The sequence below is a fragment of the Rhinopithecus bieti genome, unplaced genomic scaffold (genome assembly GCF_001698545.2).
Source record: "Rhinopithecus bieti isolate Rb0 unplaced genomic scaffold, ASM169854v2 scaffold_39586, whole genome shotgun sequence".
NCBI classification, from domain to species: domain Eukaryota; kingdom Metazoa; phylum Chordata; class Mammalia; order Primates; family Cercopithecidae; genus Rhinopithecus; species Rhinopithecus bieti.
In genome coordinates this window covers 2,359,794-2,374,119 of record NW_016816842.1, presented here as the reverse complement: position 1 = coordinate 2,374,119, position 14,326 = coordinate 2,359,794, and the positions used below count along the sequence as shown (strand labels likewise).

The following is a 14,326-nucleotide window of genomic DNA, read 5'->3' as shown; positions in this document are numbered from 1 at the left end:
AGCCTCAAGTCCTCAGAAAGGCAGACTGGAGTGGAATTTAAGCCCACGACACCAGATGCTATTCCCGGCCACATGCCTAAGATGACAGAGCAAGAGTACCTCAAGAGGAACACACACGCCTGCCTCCCACCCCCAAAACCACTGGGTGCCTGTGCCCCACACCAGCAACGAGGGCAGGTAAGCCCATCTGGGCAAGAGGCTGGCAACAGGATCATTCCTGAAACTCAGCTGTCAAAGTCTGCACCAAGGGAACTGCTGTGAGAAGAAACCCTGGGTGTGTCCTTTGTACTCTGCTATCCTAAGCAAATGACCACTCTGTTAAAAAATCAGCGTTAGCATGTCTGAATGTGTGTCAACTGGTTTTTAAAATGTGTTTTAAAGAGGGCCACAGCTACAGCAGAAAGTAGAGTCTACAAAGCCACCTTTGAACCCAGACAAGCTGAACCCTGACAAGCAGAGGAAAAGGCGCGGATACCGCAAGAGGTGGGCAATGCAACATTCAACCACCGTTCTCTCCTGCCCGGTTAAGGTTCTCATTCACTCTAGGAATTATCCACAGCAAACCATTCCTCCAAAGCCAGCCAGGCTGGGGCCAAGTCCCATGGAGCTGCCAGTACCTCCACAGCACCTAGCATGCAGCAGGTATTTAGTAAGTGTTCGAGTAGGAACAGGGGCACACAAATCAAGTAATGACTGGTATGTCCCAATCACAGCCATTTCCAGGCAGCTGGTATGTACATGAGGAATACAGACTGATTTGACTTCAGCATGAGCCAAAAATAATGAAGAGAGGAAGTCTGCTATAAATCATCTAGCACATTTAGAAGTCCTCTGTCACTGGGCACTATCCATGCCCTTGGCTTTCCTGCTTAATGCAGCAAACTGGATTGATACCAGAGGGATGGAGAACTCTTCTTGGAGCCTCCGAGTCTCAGCTGGGCTGCCCCAAGAGACAAAATAGAACTGGAAGGATGAAGGCCACGGAAGGGACAGATTCTCACGCCCCCATCCACAGGGTCTCACAGAAATGACTCCTTGCCCTGAAGGGCGCAAGGGAGTTAGGACAAAGGTCTTTGACAAAGGAGTGAGTCAGGTCCCTGTTGTGAGCACCCCAAGTGCTAGCACAAGTCACTTAAGCTAAATTGCTCTTGTCAAAACAAGCCCTCTGCCAGCACTCGCAAGGCTGGGCCCGGCTTTCATCACCGACACTTGCTGAGCTGTGGAATTTAGCCAACAGGCCAGAAGCACCCCCCGCAGGTAGCAGAGGATCAGGACTGGCGAAGCATAGGCTCTGGGCTGGAGGTCCACTCGCATTTCTACCACAGGGTGATCTGGCAACCTTGGGAAACATCTCTTTACCTTTTGGTTCCTATAAAATCAGGATAGGGCTTCCCCATATTTGATGGAGAAGCTTCTAGTGATCATATGGTCAACTCCCAAATATCCACATTAAGGGAGGCAACAGTACATGGACAGCACCACGAGACATAAGCACTCATGGTGAAGGTAGAAAACGCAGGAGAAACCACACAAGTGGATGCTGAATAATGACATGGCTAGGTTCAGAGTGCAAATGCCTCTGTCAGCCAAAGCGGTTGAGACAGGCATCAGGGAGGGGGTGAGGTTTGGGCTGGGAGCTGAATAGGGTTGGGGTATGGAGGGGAAACTTCTGACTGAAAGCAACAGTCCTCAAAAAATCACAGCACAGGTGGGGCAGTGAAGAGGCCACCATAGCAGGATCAGAGAGTGACGGATGATGAAGCTGCATCAGTCAAATGACCCAGATGGTGAACCCCTGTCTGCCAGGAGGGGAAGCTTGGCTTGGTCCCACAAGCAATAAGGAGCCACTACAAGCTGCTGATTGGGGTTGTTTCATGATATTTAATAACAGCTACTGTCTACTGGATACTTACAGTGTGCAGGTATAACCTCATCTAATCCTCGGGACAACACTATGGGCTGGGTGTAAATAGAATTATCATTTTACAGACAAAGGAAGTGAGGCACAGTGAAGTTAAGCAACCTGCTCCAGGCCACACAGCCAGGAAGTAGTGGCACTGGAACTTGAACCAGGGCCAACTGACTCTGAAACCCATGGTCTTAATCACTGTGCTACACTGGCTCCATCCCAGAAGGAAGAACTGTTTGTCTTCCTTGGCAAAAGGCGGGCGGCAGCATTTGTCTGAAGGCTGGGTCTGCAGACTAGGAACGCTGCTGTACTCAGGAGACGGCACTGGGGCTGGAAGGGAGGGATGCATCCAGTAGATTCTACAAGGGAAGTACTGGCAAGATTTGGGACTGACACACCCAAGCCTAGGGAAACTTGAATGTTTATGGAGACCTTGAGAGAGATGGGAAGTCGAGAAGGGCACCAATTATGGGGCAGATGATGAGCTCACATTGAAGGGTTGAGAAGTGCCCATCAATGGGCACTCATATCTCTCCTTGAGAAGTTCTTCTTCTCCCTTCTAACTTAGACTTCACCTGCAGCCCAGGTCTTCATAAAGTACCCTCCAGAGGAATGAAGCCTCTCACCATCTGTCAGCCCCTTCACGGGCCCCATCTCTTGGTGACACCTCCACCCCTGCCCCCAGCCCCTTTTCAAGGGCAGCACATCTGTCCCGAGGAGAAAGGGCTGGGATCTGGTTAGTGTCTGCTCACTGCTGAGGAGTTTGACGTGGACGACTCATTTATCTTCCAATCTGTGTGTGTGAAAGTATGCATGAGTGTGTCAAGAACCTGCAGATATAAACAGCTCTGCCTTGGAGAAGGAAGCATACTCTCATTTTTCCTCAGTGGACGACAAACAGAGATAAACCAGACGCTGTTTTCCCAGGTCTTGTTGCCAGTAATCTCAGCCAAGGGAGCGCTGGCAGGGCATCCTTCCTGAAGACTCTCTGGAACCCAGTGGTCCTCAAGGCATCACCCCAACAGCTCAGTCCACCCTGTTTTGGGGCTCGGCCACCAGTCTAGGACAGGCCACCCATTCCCAGTTCTCAGAGCAATCAGGAGAATGAGGGATATTTACAATCCAAGGTCAGCTGGCGCCATCTTGCTTCCTGGGAAAGAATGTCTCCAGCTAAGAGTCTGCCCCAAGAATGCTCGAGGGGTCAGAGGCACGAGAGGCCTCCGGCAGGCCAGTCATTCTAAGAGCTTATTTCATCCTTCAGTGTTTCCTGAGGGCGAACTGTGTGCTGGGTACTCTGGCATGCGGGGATGCTGGATAGGGCATTTGCATAGCAAGTGGATAGCTGAAAGGCTGGGCAGAGTGACCACGAGGGCCTCAATTAGCCCTGGGTAGTGAATGCCTGTTCACCTGTCCATGTCAGTATGTCTGTCCTAGTGATTCTTAGGTACTCACTGTGAGGAAAGCAGTCCACAGTCCCAGAGCTGGGACTCCACGCAGGCCTTTGGAGCATGGTGGGAATCATGGCAGTGATGGTGATGAGGAGTTTTAACCCAAAAGCTGTTGACAGCATGTGTGCAGTAACTCTGAAAGGCCTCCATCTGCTTGCTCACCGGGGCAAAGGCTGCCCAAGTACAAGGGAGACTGGAGGTCTGCTGGGCAGTCCTGCCTGTTTCAGCAGGACTATGACTAAGGCAGCCCTCAGTTTGGGGGCCCACAGAATTGAAGAACAGGGAAATGCCAAGAGTGTAGCTGAGATGGCCACAGTTAAGCTAAGGGGCTACTGCACACATGCTCTCAACAGCTTTTGGGTTAAAACTCCTCATCACCATCGCTGCCATGAATCCTGCCATGCTCCAAAGGCCTGCATGGAGTCCCAGCTCTGGGACTGTGGACCGTCTTCCTCACAGTGAGTGCCTAAGAATCACTAGGACAGCTAAGGGGTTCTCGGCCTTCGTGCATCTATAAGAGAAATAAAAATTTCTTCCAAGGAGCATATGTTCTTTCTGCCTGAGGCCCAGGGTAGTCTCCCAGTCCAGACTGCAAAGTTTTGAGAAAAGTGTTATTAGAAGGAGGGGACACCTATTCCCACAGGCCCCACCCCACTCAGGGCCTCAGGACACTGTCTGCTGAGTGGAAATCACTGCCAGCCAATGGGCCACCCTCCTACTATGTGTGTGCCCATAGAGGCCCAAAATAAATAACAATGAACACCTCAACCTTAGTCTCAGGTGGCCCCAGAACAGAGTGGCTGGGTGAGTGAAGACGATGAACTGGCCAGAAGGAGGATGAGAATGGGGAACAAAAGTCTGGGCAGGCAGGAGGGGGGAAACCAGGGCGAGCCCTCATCAAGACCAGGCAGGAAGAATACTTTTCACTGAAATAGTCCCAAAGCCTAATTTTAGACAATAGTTCCCTTCTCCACTAGCATTCTTCCCAGAACTAGGATTTGTATTCAGTTGAACTCCTGTCATCCCCTGGGGAAAGCTGCATCCTCTGGTGTTTGCAGTGCTTTTTCTCTGTGCTGAGCCAAACAATGAGGAGATGTGCCCCAGCAAGAAGAAGGAAGGCTTGGCTGCAACCCTTCTAAAATTGCACACGTGTTCTCTGCCACACACACGCACCTGTCCACCTCCAGCTGACAAGCGCACAGCAGACAAGAGCTGGAGCTGCACACAGCAGCCACGATGATCTCAAAACACACATTGGATCATGTAAACTGCACTTCCTCTCCCACTTCAAACTCTGATAGAACTTCCAAGTCTCTTGGAATAAAAGTGCCTTAATTCAGCTCTCTGGGCTTCAGTTATCTGGCTCCTTCTGCTCTCCAGTGTCATCTCACACCACTTCTTGCTATCACTGGCTCCAGTCCCTGCTCCATGCTAACAGGGCTTCTGCATGTGCCAGGCCCTCTCCCAAGGAAACCCCACTCCACCTTTCTTTGCCCAGTTACCTCCTACTCTTCCTGTGGACTCAGCCAATATTCAATTCCTCTGAAAAGCTTCTCTGACCTCCCAGAGAGGCTCCCCCGACAACAGCCATCATAGGCCCACACCTCCCTCCCTCTGAGTGCTGAGGTCAGCCAGCATTCTACCATGACCAGTGTGATTTTCCACCAGTGCGCAACTTCCCTGCTAGACTGTGAGCTCCATGAGTGCAAGGCCTGTTCTGCTCACCACCTGGGGAAGTTGCATCCTCTGGTGTTCCAAGCATGGAGTGCTTTTTCTGTGTGGAGGGAAACAAGGAGACATAACCCAGCGCGAAGAAGGAAGGTGCTTAGCACAATGCTAACATGGTGAAACCCCATCTCTACTAAAAATACAAAAATTAGCTGGGTGTTAGTAGTGCATGCCTGTAGTCCCAGCTACTCGGGAGGCTGAGGGAGAAGAATCACTTGAACCCATGAGGCGGAGGTTGCAGTGAGCTGAGATCGCGCCCCTGCACTCTAGTGTGGCAATAGAGCGAGACTCTGTCTCAAAAAAAAAAAAAATGCTCAAAAAATATTGCATGAGGCCGGGCGCGGTGGCTCAAGCCTGTAATCCCAGCACTTTGGGAGGCCGAGACGGGCGGATCACGAGGTCAGGAGATCGAGACCATCCTGGCTAACACGGTGAAACCCCGTCTCTACTAAAAAATACAAAAAATTAGCCGGGCGAGGTGGCGGGCGCCTGTAGTCCCAGCTACTCGGGAGGCTGAGGCAGGAGAATGGCATAAACCCGGGAGGCGGAGCTTGCAGTGAGCTGAGATCTGGCCACTGCACCACTCCAGCCTGGGCGGCAGAGCGAGACTCCGTCTCAAAAAAAAAAAAAAATATTGCATGAATGAATGGACAGATGAATGAATGAACGAACAAAACAATCAAACTGGTATGAGCTTTTGGGCACTCTGCAAAGGTTTAAGTAAAAGCACTCAAACAAAGCTTCTGAACAAAGCTAAAAACCAGCTCAGGTATAGCAGTCGCCTGCTCTCATTCTCACCCTGAGCCCAGAAACCGTTCCTCTCCACCATCCTGAGAATCAGCACCCATGTGGTCACTCAACTCTCATCTTCGCAGTCTGGCCAAATCCCAGTCCCTGGGAGGGGTGGATGCCCTGCTTCTTCAGGTGAGGAAATGGGTTCAGTGTCCAGGATCACACTGTCAGACATCAGAACAGCAGGGTCTACACCAGGACCCTTGACTCTAATGTGCTGTTCTATTAGAACAGGCGAGACCATGCCACAGGCCTCGAAAAATAAAGAAAAGAAAAGACTTCCCACCCTGTTTGGGAAGTCAAGTTGCAGAGAAGGCTCGAGGGGAAGGTCAGGCTCTCCCAGACATCAGCATGTCATCTTCTGAATGGCTGCAGAGTGGAGGGAGAGGGACAGATGGAGGGAGGCAGTGACTGAGCTCCCACCTTAGTGCTCTGACCCTCCCAATCTCACGCCTTGGGCTCCAGATGTCCTGGCTGGTCCTGGCCTGCAGGAGGGCAGTTTGACACTGTCTCAGGGAAGCCCCACTTCAGTATGAAAACTCAAGGCTCAAATCCTGGTCATTGGTCAGAGATGTGGAAGGACTGGCTGGGACGGGGAGCCCTGGCATAGGAAACCAACCCTGGATGCAGGTCCTGTCCCCGACTCCGACTGGCCAGATGTCATTAATTATGTCTCTTCATGCCTTTGTTTTCCCAAAGGTCAAAGGGAGATGCTCAGCACCAACTCCCCCGCCCCCTTGCCAGGGTTAGTGTACAGAGTAAAGAAGAGGTGAGAAATGACGTTCCCATGCAAGTGACATCAATTATTATAGATGGAGAATGTCATCTAGAGCCCCAGGGAAGACGTTCCCCTTCAGCGGTGCCTGACTTTGTGCAAAAGGCCCATTTTGTCAGTCCCCTGTCCTCCTCTACAATCTTGTTCTCAGAGTATCCTACCCTAGTTTCCACGCAGGCTGAGATTCTCCAAGCTGGGTGAAGTCCTGGGGACTGGCAATGGTGCCATGGGACTGGCCAGGGCAGCAGATGTGAACGCTCACTTTAATACACACCTGTCATGGGACTGGCACTTCACTCCCCCACCCACATACAGGTTCCTGTCACCCCCAGTGATGGACACAGGCCACTCGGAGGAGACACTTTTCCATCCTCACCTGGTCCTTTGCTGCTGGAGTTCCAGGGGTGGGAAGTGGGTTGCTTAGGGGGTGGTGCTGGTACAGAGGACTCTGGAGTGAGGTTTGGGGAAGTGGGGGAGCGTGACCTTCCTGGACCATGACCTGCCATTAGCTCCCCTCAAGGAAAGTTTCCAAGCAATTCTGCTTCTTTGACATCACACTCAGTCTCTCTCCCTGGGGGAAGGAAGCCTCATGAGATGAGCAAAGAGCTGAGGTGAGAGACTTTGGGCCCACAGAGCAGGCGGGTTTGCAAGAACCTTGAGAGAGCCCAGAAGAGCAATCCAGCAGCCGCCATCGCTGCTGTGAGGTGCAGGGAGCAATGGGAAGGGAGAGAGGAGGTGTGGAGAAGGGGGTGGATGAGGCAGATGATGGAGGCTGTCAAGAGAGGCTCTGTGACTGCACAGAGCGGGGGTGGGTGTGTGGGTGAGGGTGGGGAGGTCTCACAGGGCTCAGAGATGGGACTTCAGAAGTTGAGAAATCCAGCTGGAGCCTCCAAATCTCAGCCAACTTCTGATCAGACCTTCTGTGAACAGCACAGACTCCAGCCTAAAAAGGCTTCTAGAATGGCATTTCTCTTCTTGTTAGCTAACACCCAGGTTTCTGATCGAGCCTACTCTAATAGATTCTTCTCATTTTTACAGAAGAACCAGAAACTCAAAGGAGAAGCCAACTCAACCCGAGGAGACACAGATAAAATACAAAGGCAGGGTCAGAATTCAAACCCAGGCCCCTCTAACTCCAAAGGACACAACCAGACATCTCCAGGTCAGATTTGCCTCCTCCTAACAATGGATGAGATTCTCCTATTTAGAGTCACTTCCCTAATTAGAAGTAATGAGGAAACGTCCCTCCCCAGTCTTCTCAGAAACAGGGAGTCCAGATTGGAACACAGTTTGGTCTCCCAGGAAAAAATAAGCCAGAAAAATTCCAGTTGCAATTACCAATGCCATCCGTGTGATTATCAACCACAAACGTTTACAGGGAGCCAGCTCTGGTGAACGGGCTTGAATAGGGGAAAGTGACCACCAGGCCCTCTGCCCTCAAGTGGATTCCATCCCATCCCCCACAGCCAAGCCCTGAGTAGCTGGCGTTTGAAGGCTTGTGGATCCTGGGCTTTCCAAGGGGAGATGCAGAGAGAAGAGGTCTGCAAGCCCAGATGACCTAAACGATGTCCTGTGAAACTGCCCACTGCCTTGGCCCTCTAAACATAAGGCACTGTTGGCTTCCTCTCCTGAAGTCAGGATGCCCAGCAGGGCCACCCTCCTAAAATCGGGGCAGGCACACACCACAAAAGCCAGAGCCTAGGCCACCTCCACTGACCTTCCTCAGATCCTGTCCTCCCCCACGAGAAGTGCAAACGTCACGGTGCCCCCAAGGTGCTTGACCTCTTCCCATGGCTAGTACCTGTCTGTGCCTCAGCTGCCTCTCCTGGGAAATGGGGACCACTCTCTGGGTCAGCGTGAGACTTAAATAAGCTATCATATGTAAAGTGCTAACTGTGCTCAATAAACATGTCATCAACATCATTACCGCTGGGAAAGGGATGGGCACAGATGGGCCTGTAAGGATGGGAGATCTGGCCTGAGAGATACTTGCCAGGAGAAGGAGGGGATAGGAACTCATGCTTATCAGGGTTAATGACAGGTCAGGAGCACATGCTAAGGAGACAGCAAGCCTGAGTCTCATTCCTAGCCCTTCCACTTCATACTGTGACTCTGGGCAAGTTACTTAACCTATTTGAGCCTCAGTTTTGTCATATGTATCATGGGGATAACAGTGGTGACAGTTTTCCCCACAGAGTGGTTGAAGTAGTATAGGCAATAATATGTGCCAAGTGCTAGCACATTTTTAAAAAGAATTTAATACTTTGTTTCAGCTCTTCTATTATTGGAGGGCAGTAGTCTCTTTGCTCCACCCTCTTCTAATAAATGCCAAGGATTTTCACTTCTCCCTTTTATCAGAGCCAAGAGGTCTCCGTCACAGTACACCAGGGGTCAGGGCAGGAGCTTGGCATCTGCTTCAGCCCCAACCCCTCATCTCCATTCTCCTGAGAGTCTTTACCTGTGGCCTGTGCCACATTCAGGGGAAGGAAATCACTATACCTCTTTCTCGCAAAAGCCAATCCCAGAAGCCTCTCCCCAAAGACGTGGCTGGGAATTGGCTCAGTGGCAGGTGCCAACTCTACCCTTGCATGACATTGATAGCGAGTATCTCCAAATCTCAGCCCTGCTCACTGGTCTGGGAGAAGCTGGATGGTTTAGCCACAGGGCCAGCTTCATGCATGTGTGATCCGTGCAGCTGCACAGGGCTCCACACTGAGTTTAATACTCTGTTGTGTTGTTTCTGTCTTGAAATTCTCAGTACTTTTTGTACAAGGGGTCCCATATTTTCATTTTGCATAGGTCCCACAAATCGTGCTGCTGGTTTAGCATTCTTATCCACACATCTCCCACCGGCTTCCATCGCTCCCGAGAGCCGCTGCCAGCACTAGATCCAGGCTGCACATCTCAGACCTTTCCTCAGCATCAGCTCTCACCTGGGCAACTGACTGCTCTCTGGCTCCTACCCTTGGGCCTGTACTCTCTTTTCAGCAAAGCAACCAGAGGATCCTTAAAATGTGAGTCAGAATCACATCACCCGCTGCTTAAACCCTGCAATAGCTCCCTTCTCACTCAAGGGAGAAGAAAGGCCCAAGTCCAGCTGGTGGTGGGCAAGGCCCTTCGCGGTCTACCTCCCTCCCTTACCTCGCTGACCTCATCTCCTGGGCCCCCCCCCCGTTGTCCCTCTGCTCCAGCCATACTGGCCTTGTTGTTCTTCTGAATAGGCTGTAGGCACATTCCCACCCAAGGGCCTTTGATCTGGCTGTTCCTTCTGCATGGGACACTCTTAAGCCAGATATCCATCCCCAAGCAAAGGACCAGATATCCTTTTAACACCAGAAAAGTCCTCTAACCTCATCTCATCTACAAAGGACAACACTTAATCCAGCCTTTTAAAAAAGTAAGAAGTGTTGGTGAGAATGGAGAAATCGGAACCTCCAGGCATTGCTGGTGGGAATAAAAAACGGTACAGCCCCTGTGGAAAACAGTATGGTGGTTTCTCAAAAAATGAAAAATAAGATTACCATAGGATTCAGCAATTCCACCTCTGAATTATATACCCCAAAGAATGGAGAGCAGGGGCTCAAACAGATATTTGTACACACATGCTCACAGCAGCACTATTCACAATAGCCAAAAGATGGAAACTACCAGGGTACCCGTATCAGATGAGTGAATAGATAAAACCTGCTATCTATATACAACAGAACATTATTCAACCTGCAAAAGGAATGAGATGCTGACACATGCTACAACATGGATGAGCCTCAAAAACATTATGCTAAGTGAAATAAGTCAGATACAAAAGGACAAATATTGTGTGAAATACCTGGACTAGTCAAAATCATAGAGACAGAAAGCAGATTAGAGATGAACAGGGGCTGGAGGGAGGAAGGAATGGAGTTGGTGTTTAATTGGTAGAGTTTCTGTTTGGAATGATGAAAACGTTCTGGAAATGGGTTCTGGTAGTGACTGCCCACCATGGTGAATGTACATAATGTCACTGACTGGCACACTTAAAAATGGTTATAAATTTTATGTCATGTGTATTTTACGACAGAATAAACAAAAATAAAACAGCATAGGTGGAAGACTCAATTTAACTTGAAATCCACTCTGGCCCCTGCACTTCTTCCAGGCCCATGTCTCCCACCAGCCACCCTTGGCCTCCTCCACCCCCACCCCATGCCCACCCCCGGGCCCCGAGCCTTGCTAACAGGTGACCCCTGACCACCACGCACAACCGATGGCCAAGTCCCAGCCCTGTCCTGGTGGGGGTGAGTGGATAGACAGGGACAAACACGTACACAGGAATGCAGCCCAGGCCATGGGGAGGAGTCACATTTTGGGAATCTGAGCCCTGCTCGCAGGACTAGAAATTCCAGTGAAGCCAAGTCAGCAGCCATAGTGTGTGTCAGGAAGGGAGGGAGGAGGCATCATTCCCTCTGCAGCCAGGCCCACAGCTGGCCCCCTTGCCTCCTCGGGAATGTGAAGTACATCCCTGTGGTCTTGCACTTGAGGCAAGCGTGAAGGCCCACTCTCTCCACTTGGGGCTTTACATGGCAACTGTCAAGGCTTAGCCGGGAGGAGTAAGATTCTTCTGATCACCTGGGAAAATGTGAAGATGCTCACAGCTCAGCCTCAGTGCCAGAGTGAGGAGGGGAGGGGCTGCCCTGGTATTCCAGGCTCCCACCTTAGTGGAGATGGACAAGCTCTTTAGGGAGAAGAATGCCAGACGGCAAAGTGCCCACCCACGGGACTAATTTTAGGCTGGTCTCCGCAGCAGCAACAGCGATGGCTCCTTGTGCAAAGCCCTCTGCACAACTCAGCTAAGGAGGTTTAAACTACTGGGCGACCCAGACGGAAAGGAAAATGTACACAAGCCCATATCCACATCCACACATGCAGGCAGGCACACACACACCCCCTTCCTCAAGGCGTACACACACACACACACCCTTCCTCAAGGCATGCACACACACAAACACACACACACCCTTCCTCAAGGTGCGTGCGCACGCACGCACGCACACACACCCTTCCTCAAGGCGTACACACACACACACACCCTTCCTCAAGGTGCGTGCGCACGCACGCACATACACACACACCCTTCCTCAAGGCACATGTGCACGCGTGCGTGCACGCACACACACACACATCCTTCCTCAAGGGCGGCCTTGTAAATGATCTTTTCTGCCCTGCAGAGGGGGGAGTCTGTCCATGCTCCCAGGACACTACTGACTGCTCCTTAGTCCCTGCAGTTCTGAACCCAGTAAGGAACTCCCAAATGTTATTACCATGTGATCCTTAAGATTCCTGAGTCAGAGGGCCTGAGGTCACCAGGCCCCAAGAAAAGACCCTGAGGGAGACGTAAAAATAAACAGCCTTTAGCTCACAAGTACAGATGGGACCCGCCCTCTCCTCTGACAACAGAACAGGTTGGCTGGACAGTACATATTATCAAGGAATTGGGTTAGGCTTGAGGGTTAATCTTCCAACCCAGGGGAACCAAAAACATGGAGCTACAGAGGCTCCTCTGGCGCGATGACTGAGTCGCCTTGGGCCAGGGCGAGTGCAGCCACCCGCACACAGGAGGTTGGCTCCATGGCCCCCGAAGCCCTGCTGGTATTTTGCCACTCTCCTTGTTGTGCCCTTTATATACATTACCTCAGGCTCTTGCCCAGGTCACAAGGGCCGGAACTAGGACTCAAAGCCGGGTATGTCCACAGACACTGCCCTTCCTCTGACCCCAGAACCAAGCTCCAGGGGACTGCTGGACCATCTAAAATTCACTACGCCCACAAATTATTCCTGTGTTGCCCCCTTCTCAGTAAAGCCAAGGGAACTGGCCTCAAGCTCCAGGGCACCTCTTCTTTCCCACCTTCCCACTCTGAAGTGCAGCCCTGCAGACAGTCTCTGAATCCCAAGTTTTCTAACTTGAGGAGCATGAAGAGGTCACGAATACCACTCTGGCTTCTTTGTTATTCCTGGAGCCATCCTTTGTCCTAGGACCCCTCGGCCTGGGAGGAGAAGCGGGACAACAGGACTGTCAGGGGGTGCAGGCACCAAGGAGGACCAGCCCTTCAGTCTCCTTGAAGTCCCTGGGACCCCGCCCTGGTCCTCAAAGTCATAATATTTACAGGGAACACTGAAAAGCCAGCCCCAGCAGCTCTGCCTGGCTGGCAAGTTACCGCAAACAGCAGATGGCTCTGAACAATTTGAATGCAGGCCCCCCTCTCCTTACAGCCGGCACCCCAGCCCACCCCCAGTAAGTAAATAAACAAGCAAGAAACTCCAGAATGAGGCAAAAGCCCAGCTCTGGATGGCTCTATCTAAGCAAGTTGCCCTTCCTGCAGAGGCCACCCTGGAGCCAGAACCACACATTCACACTGCAGGGAGAGCCGGTACACATCCTTCTAGGGGCAAAAAATGTCCACTGCAGACATACACACACACACACACACACACACATGCACACACACACACACACACACACAGCCAATGCTGTAGTCTCTGTGTGGCTGTGAGTATGTGGGAGCAGGGCAAGTAGAGGGGATGGAGAAATGAGAGGGAGGGAATGTTAATAGAGTCAAAGTGCTTATTTTATTAAAACCTTTTATAAATAAGCCTCACTTAGCCCCAGTCAGACATGTAGTCTTGGTGCCTAAAATCATGACTCCTCCACTTTCTGGAGACCTAGATGGTGAGACAGGGGTATGTATAGGGTGGGAGAGGAAACCCACCAAAGTTCTGAATGCCTACTCCTGCCCCCTCCAGCTCCCACAACTCCTGCACAGGGCCCCATCTATCTGCAAGTTAGCTAGAAAAGCTGGAGTCCAAATGCCACCATACCAGTTACTGGCTGTGTGATCTTGGATAAGTTACTTAACCTCTCTGTGCTTCAGTTTCTCATCTGTAAAATGGAGAATAATATCTGTAATCAAGAGCTGTAGAGTTAAAATAGATACTAGCTATCAAGATAATTCTCCCATTTTTCATTTTTCTTACCTCTCTCTCTACAGTCTACAAAAAAGACTTCTTTCGTGGACAGGCTGAGAATAATCGTCACCACCACTACCCTCTGTCTAATCCCAAGACAGCTCTCCAGGGTAGGCGTTCTTATCCCTATCTTATTGATGAAGACACTGCGGCTCAGAAAGGCTCTGACACTGACCTGAGGTCAAAGCCTAAGTGACGGCGCCACAGGACCGTCAAGAGGCAGAGTGTGAGAGCCCAAGCAGGCCAATGGAAAGGTTTCCAGAAGATTCAGCTCTCCTCACAACTCCAGGCCAGGAGGAGGTCAGGAAAGCCTCAAAGGCATGAATGAGCCCAAAGGAGCTCAGCTTTGGTTGGACAGGAGGGCACAGGGCCAGCTGCCAAGCTGGGTGACTCAGCCTTGACACCTTACTCCTCCTGGGGCCCAGGCACTGAGCCCTGGCTCCCCTCATCCTCGGCAGAGGCCACCATTCTTTAAGGTCAACCAGGAGCCCAGAGGCCGAGCAAGAGAGACCCCACAGCATGCCGGTGGCTCCAGGGATCCTATCTTCCACCCTGGCCATCTCTCAGCTTTTCAGAACACCGTCCATCACGCTGCCACTCCCCACCCATATGTGCTCTCTGGAAGGAACTGGGGTAATCCCAGAACTGGCCCATCTTCCACTTAGGAGACATGTT

The 14,326-nt window shown here is 51.3% G+C and overlaps 1 protein-coding gene across 1 annotated transcript in view; it reads right to left on the bottom strand.

The window, feature by feature from the left end:
* ADCY5 (adenylate cyclase 5) overlaps nt 1-14,326 on the bottom strand; it is a 165,804-nt gene that overhangs the window by 89,153 nt on the left and 62,325 nt on the right. The window lies entirely within an intron of this gene.